Raw genomic sequence first — 7,552 nt, 5'->3', positions numbered from 1 at the left:
AATTGTGGATCGCATCGGAAATGCATGCCAATGTAACAAAAAACCCTAACATTAGGAAAGCTTAAGCAAGAAATCATTACGAGCCTTCTCTTTTTTTTTTTTTTTTTTTTTTTTGGTGTGCAAGATTCACATTTGGGCTAGGCAAGGTGGGGTAGGGGGGTTGAACCAGTGACTTTCCCTAAACTTACGCTAGAGCCTAATTGTCTAGTTGTCTACCACTAAACTTTAAGCTCATCAATCCCCCATTATGAGTTGGATGGTTGTACGAAAAAATTTTCCTTGCTCCCTCTTAAATTGTACTTGTGAGTGATCCCCCAAACATATTTTCTATGGGTCAAGTGTCAACACCATGTGGGTTTTCCTCTACCCATGGTGGAGAAAAACTCTCTCAAACGAAAATGTCAAATCTTTGTATAGAAAGTTTTCCTTCGCCTACAGGAAAAAAAAATCAAAAGTCAAATATGTCGACACCTCTATTATAAAAAATTGTCCGTACCTTTTGGAATCTGATTTAACAATGATTAATTAAGATAAAAATTCCTTCACGAAGGATGAAGAAAAACTCGATTCTGTTTTTCAAAACAATTCGGCTCATTATTGTCACAAGTATGGCTCGAATCTTATCCCATTATAACTGGGCCAGCAAAGAGTTTTAATTAGTTTCTTTCTTTATCATGTGCAAATGAGCGCCTCTAGCAGCTCCACCATTTTACAAACAGCAAAAATGGTGTGTCACAATAGGCTTTCATATTGAATGGATTTCATGTGTAGATCAGACATTGACACTGTATTAAAATCTTTCTTGTACAAGAACCTGATCCATACTCGTAGGGGCATGGTGTCATTTCCAAAGGAGAGATAGAGAGAGGGGCTGGGAACATAGCAGCTTGCCCAGTCTTTTCCCATATTTTAAATTGGGAGTGGAGAGAAAAGCATTCCCATGACACCTATGTGCAAGGGAATTCAGTAATTAATGAAGTTTTTATTTTGATAAAAAAAAAAAATGGTATACTAAGACATGAAAGTGGGGTTCTCTCTCTCCCCCCTTCAACATCCTCTCTATTTGAAGATTCGATATGGGGACTCCTCCTTCACCTCAAGTTAATACTCAGGTTGTTCAAGGGAATCCTCTCCCATTAAATTATACTAGAACTATAGAAAGCAATACGTTTAGATCCAAGAAAAAAAAAAAGAAAAAAAAGAGTAAAAACTTATTGTGATGTACTAGGCTGATCAAAAACTTCGTCTTTACACCTATCTGTGGATTGCCCAGATGGTAGGGTGAATTGGGAATTGTGTGGATAAGCGCATGGTTTCAAGTTTGATTCTTCATTTGTGCATCTATGATTAAAGTGGAGATTGTGGTCATGGGTTGTTGCGTTAGTGTCCCTGAGGATTCGTCGAGGTGCGCGTAAGCTGGCCTGGACACCTTGGTTAAAAAAAAAAAGCTTCATCCTTATTGTGCCATGTGAAATGAGGATATGGTAATTCTGACTGTAATAAATAATACATAATCTAGATTAGCAATACATAATCTAGATTAACAATATATTAAATATTAAAAATTAGGATCAGAATCAATTGAGGCCAATCCTTGTAAGGAAACTAGGGTTACAGCATGTTTTGGCCAATTTATCATCATTGTTAATCGTTTCCAATCGGCTAGATCCAATCGGGATCCCATGTTGGGTTTTTAAGTCCCAACAAACACTGATTAGTGTATTTGATCTCTTGCCTCCCCATGTATGTCCATCCATATTTATGATCTTACTATTTTAAACTTTTCCATCTCGTGAATTTTCAAAATTCTATTTTATCACTTGACAAACTCTGCTCATTCTGATATTTGCATTATCTTAGTAAACTTATGAAGGTGGGCTATTTTAACAAAATTAACCCACTGAAACTTTTGTTTCTTAATACAATTATGCTTAACACGGGTGGGAGTTGGACTATGAAAATTCTACCTATTTTCCCCATCAGCAGTAGTTTCCTCTGGTCTCCACCTAAGAACGTAATATATTTTTAGTCACTTTTTGGACTTCAGAACATCTTGTGCTCTACTCCATATCTCATGATCTCATCTATTTGATGTTATTAAGGAGTCGTCAAGAGCCACTTTTCACCCTTCAACCTCTTTTAATTGTTCATATCAACAAGAAATTTAGAAAGTCAGAATGATTGACAATGCCAAACTTTACTTTTAAGATTAATTAAACATAAAAGAAAAGTCAAATTAAGCTTATAATTATTAATTAACCTTCATTGTCCACGTAGCAAGATTTTAGTTAGTTAATTGTTGCCGAGACATCAACAGAAAACCCCAGCCCGATTTGAGAGATGGAAATAAAATTAGGGTTTTGACCGCTATTGGAATCTAGTCCAATTGATTTTGATCCGATTTTATTTCAGACTGTTTATAATTGATCTGGAATCGGCTAGATTATGCTTGAACCCTAGAAAACTATGTATGAATCACCCGTTTTGAAACGGCAATAATTGGGATCATAGTTAGCAAATTCGGATTCGGGAATTATTCAGGCGGAGAATTATTCAAAATAATTCGGTTGATTAATTTAAGGATTTGGTCAAAAAAGCGGTCAAAAAAGCTTATTGGGTTTTTTTATTATTATTATTATTTTTTTTTTAAATACTAATTAAGTGGACCGAATAATTCGGTTTAATACGGATTCGGTCCGAATTATTCGTGTTTTATATTCACTTTTGAAAAAATCGTGAATTTTACCGAATTTTATTTTTAATTCGGATTCGGTCAGAATTTTTGATAAAATTCGGTAAAATTCGATTCGGCCGAATTGATAACACTGATTGGGATAGAGCTTGGTGAATTCCGATTTTTAAATCCTTGAGTAAAACTCAATCTCTCCCTACTTCCCCTCTCCCTCTTTCTAGGAAGAATTTTTTCACCTCTAAAACTTGTCTATAATATCTAATTATCTCATATTATAATTTTTTAATTACCACTATAATCCAATAATATGAAAGTATTGTAAGTTAATGTGGCCCAGATTGTTACATCAACAAGGCGTTTTAGAAGGGCATAGAACCATCCCTCCATGGATGGTAGGAAGACAGTAATTTTATAAAATCGTAATCATTGGTTCATTGGATGCATAATGATAAAAAATAAAACCCTACAACCATGCGTTTATCCACACAATTCCCAAGTCACTTTAATCATCTTGGGCAACCCACGAATGGGCATATTTTTGTTAGATTAAACACTGACAAATATGAAAATAAATAAGCACAGATTTGCATAACACTTAGAGATTTAACAAGGTTCATACACTGATGTGGTGTGCTACATTCTCGGACGACGAAAAAAATGTTTTACTACTTGAAAGAGAAGTTACAATGGAGATCGCTCAAATACACCCAAACTACGGTAAGAAAACTCGTCTAGAAACCCTAGTTCTAAAAACTTTCAAATTACTCTACTTGATCAACAAGACAAAAATACATTATATGCTCCTTCAAATCGTAAGTCAATCCATCAAGTTGTGGAATCCCATTTGAATTGCCAAAATATATCGAGGTGAGTCATTCTTCAAACCTCTTGAATTCGGTTTTGACTTTTCGCATGCTATTGTTTGTTCTTGTTGGTTTTTTTTTTTTTTCCTTTACCCTAAAATTATTGTCTTAAAAACTACCTCGATCCTCATGAGGTTTTAGAACGGCAAATCTTACCAGACGATGGGAGAGACCCACCAGAAAAACTAATAAGCTTCCCCCAATGTTATTCCCTTCTTCATCACTTTCTCTTCGATCCCTTTCTAGCGGTGGTCGCCATCAGTGATCTGCCATTCTGCCACCACCGACAACGCTACGTGTTGATTGATATGGCGGAAGAGGAAGGAACCAAATAATTCCTTTCTTCTATATCCACAAATAAGCCCATCAACAAACCCAACAGGCACCTTTCATGAATGTAGCAACCAATCCGGTTGGGTTGGGCAGCAGGTGCGGCACCAGCAAATCCTAAGTCTTGGGAAGGGAGATTTCATTTCATTGGTGCTTCTCTATATTGGGGGAGGCACTTCACGTGGGTAGAGAATCCGAATTCTTTCTCATTACAAGGTCTTGATACGGGATCGGCTTATCTTTGAACCATGAATTCAAACCTCATTTCCTCCTTCTCTACCAAAGCTAAGGTATAAACAAGAAATTTAGCTCTCATAACCCAAAGTTGAATTGAATAAACAAGCCATTGATAACACTAATAAAACCTTTTCAAGTCCTAACACGTTTTTGTCCTTGTCAAATTTCTAAATTTTCATCAACCACATGAAATTTTACATGTTAGAAAAGTATTTATTTCACATTATAATTTTTTTTAAATAATTATATAAAATATCATTGTAATTAAATTTGATTTATACGCTACTCCTATCATATGATTGTGAAAACCAAGTCAACAAATGGTGCCCTCAAGAAAAATTTCCTCAATAAAATCTAAAAATTAATAAAAAAAAAAAGTGAAAATTGATATTCTATGATAAACATTTTCTTTTTCAATGACATTTTCTTTCTTCCAATGACTGAAGCATAAAGAAACTATGATTCACATTGTGGCAACAGCAAGGGCCCTCACCCTTTTAGTAGTGATCAAAGACAAATAGAAAAAGAGAGGAGAGAGAATCAGGTAAGAAAAGGGGAATGGAATAATTAACACAAAAGGAGAAGGAATCAGTTTCTAAACAAACTTATCTTTCTACAATCATTCGTTGAAAGAGAATCTTTTAAATCATCAAACTCTTTGACTGGACTAGGAAAAAGTATTTTTGATATTATATCATTCAATAGTGAGAGAGAGAAATTTAATGATAACTTAGACTCCAATCATAAGGTAATTTCACCAAAAATGACCATAGGTGAAAGATTAATCTTAAATCTTCAAAAAATAAAAAATAAAATAAGATACCTAAGAGCTGTGATGGCATCCTCAAGAACAAACTATTCTTCCTAAGGTAAGAATACCGATGGTAATATATAGATTGAAATAAACAAGAATAGAACTTAAATGCATACCAATGTAACAAAAAACCCTTAACATTACGAAAGTTTAAGCCATAAACCATTACGGCCTTTTTTTTTTTTTTTTTTTATGTGTGCAAGACCCACATTGGGGCCAAAGAAGGGACCCATAAGAGGCCACTACGTCACATTTATAATGTGGGGTAGGATGGTTGAACCATTGATCTTCCCTGGACTTACATTAGAGTCCAACTGTCTAATTGCCTACCACTAAGCTATAAATTCATGGACCCCCATTATGAACTGGATGGTTGTTTAAAAAAATTTCCTGCTCCCCTCTTAAAGTGTACCTGTGGGTGATCCCCGAAAACTTATTTCTCTGCGATCCAAGTGTTGACACCATGTGGGCTTTCCTCCACTCCTGGTGGAAGAAAACTCTCTCAAAATAAAATGTCAAATCCGTGTAGAGAAAGTTTTCCTTCACCAATGATAAGGAAATCAAAAGTCAAATATGTTGGCCCTCTATCATACAAAACTGTTCGTACCTTTTGAAATCTAATTTAACAATAATTAATTAAGATAAGAAAAAAAATCCCCCCACCATGGAAGAAGAGAAACTCGATTCTATCCTTAAATACAATCCGACTCATTATTGTCACAAGTAAGGCCAGAATCTTATCCCATTATAACAGGGCCAGCAAAGAACCATCATATCCCCTTTTTTCTTTCTTTATCAGGTGTAACCGTGTAAATGACTAAATGAGCGCCCCTAGCAGCTCCACCATTTCGCAAGCAGCAAAAGTGGTGTGTCGGTGCTTCGTCCCTTCATCGATCCAGCTATCTAAGAGGCAGAAATAGTATTCCACACCCAGAACTCTCCCCCCTATCCACGGCCGACGCTTCGGCCTCGTTTCCATCATTCCACAATTCCAGCACCTATTTGAGGTTGTGTGATCCTTGAAGATCATTCACTCACTCACATGGTGTGATTAACAAAGGAGTGGAAAGGGAAGGAAATAAAAGTCTAACAGTACTTGATGGTCTTAGCTATCACAGCGAATGTGTTTGACAAATTGAAAAGCTGAAAAATAAAATCCATGGTCAAAGAGATGAGATGGATGCTATGTCATGCTTTGGTTCCCTACCCTCGAAAACTTTCTTCCATTTTCTTCATCTGAAACTTATTTAGAACTAGTCCTGCTTCATACAAAATCTCTCTCTCTCTCTCTAAATTTTCTTTCTTTCGTGCTAGGTAGGTTGAAGAATCTCAACAACCCACAACCCACTTGAGCGAGCGCGACAAGAATAGAATGTGAAGAAAAATTTATGTCACGGGAGAAGAAAAAACTCATGTTTTGACCATTAGTATTATTCTTCGTATTAGTTGAAGGTTTGAAATATTCTTCCCTTGTTTAAATATTGACAATTGTACTATCCTGTTGATGCTGACAGAGAAGAAATACCTCCTTCAATATGGGGTGAAGAAAAACTTATGTACCGTACCCCTAGAATGTATATCATTACTTATGTGTGTAGTTGGAATAAGAATATACATGGAAAGATAATGCAAGGTGCAGGGATGAGATTATTCCCAATACTATTCCTTTAGCATATAGTTGGAAAGAAACGTGTAGGGCACAGAGACATGGCTTTATTGTTTCCAAAAAAAAAAATAGAGAGAAACAGATATGGGTTTATTAGTATGTTAGATTTTAACTTGAGAATTCGGATTATTAGGTGAAGAAACCAATTGGTATATAAAGACATCCAAAATACCAACCTTAGCTGACAGTGAAATTACTTCGGAGTTTGGCTGAGGTTCCCATGTGGGGATGGGTGAGGATATGTTCCCACCCCATTCAAGCACTAACACAAGTTTAGTTTGGATCTCCTCTTTTGCAAGTAACCATCTCACCCCATCTCACATCGTCTAACAGGTACATGTAAAGACTTTTGGAATGTAAGGACCATATCTTGTGAGTAATGTGAGATGGCTTGGGATGATTAGCCACAAGGGAGAGGAACCCGATTCTATTGACACATCTGTGACTCGTGTGTTAATGTTGGGAGCCTGGGATGGTGGGTGGTGATGTATCTCTCCACTCATCCCCACATGGGGATCTTGCTGAATTGGGCCCCCAAATGGAGGCACATCCCTAGCCTTCATCCATGTTGAGGAACGAAACTACTTGAGTTGCAGCCAAGTACCTACAACCCCTGATATCCGCCAGGGGAATGGAATCTTAAGGGTATGAGTGAAAAATATATCCTAGGTGAGTATTTTTAAACTTTCTCTTAAGATTCCATTTCCTTGGCTGTTATCATGAGTTGTAGCAGCGAAATTTTTTCTCCTATTTGAGACATGTATTATTTCTTACTATTCCATTTGTTGGAATTTTTATTTATTATTATTATTATTTTTTTGAAGTGACGGAAAAAAAAAAGTCTTGATAGCATGGATGATTGATTGTGATTGGTTATTACTTAGTAATTTACTCATTTACTGGTTAGCTAACATATATTTGCTTGGAAAAGCATCGTGTGGCCGGTCCAA

The sequence above is a fragment of the Macadamia integrifolia genome, unplaced genomic scaffold (assembly GCF_013358625.1).
Source record: "Macadamia integrifolia cultivar HAES 741 unplaced genomic scaffold, SCU_Mint_v3 scaffold595, whole genome shotgun sequence".
In the NCBI taxonomy this organism is placed as follows: domain Eukaryota; kingdom Viridiplantae; phylum Streptophyta; class Magnoliopsida; order Proteales; family Proteaceae; genus Macadamia; species Macadamia integrifolia.
The sequence above is the reverse complement of the archived record's forward strand: the minus strand, read 5'-3'. Positions refer to the sequence as shown.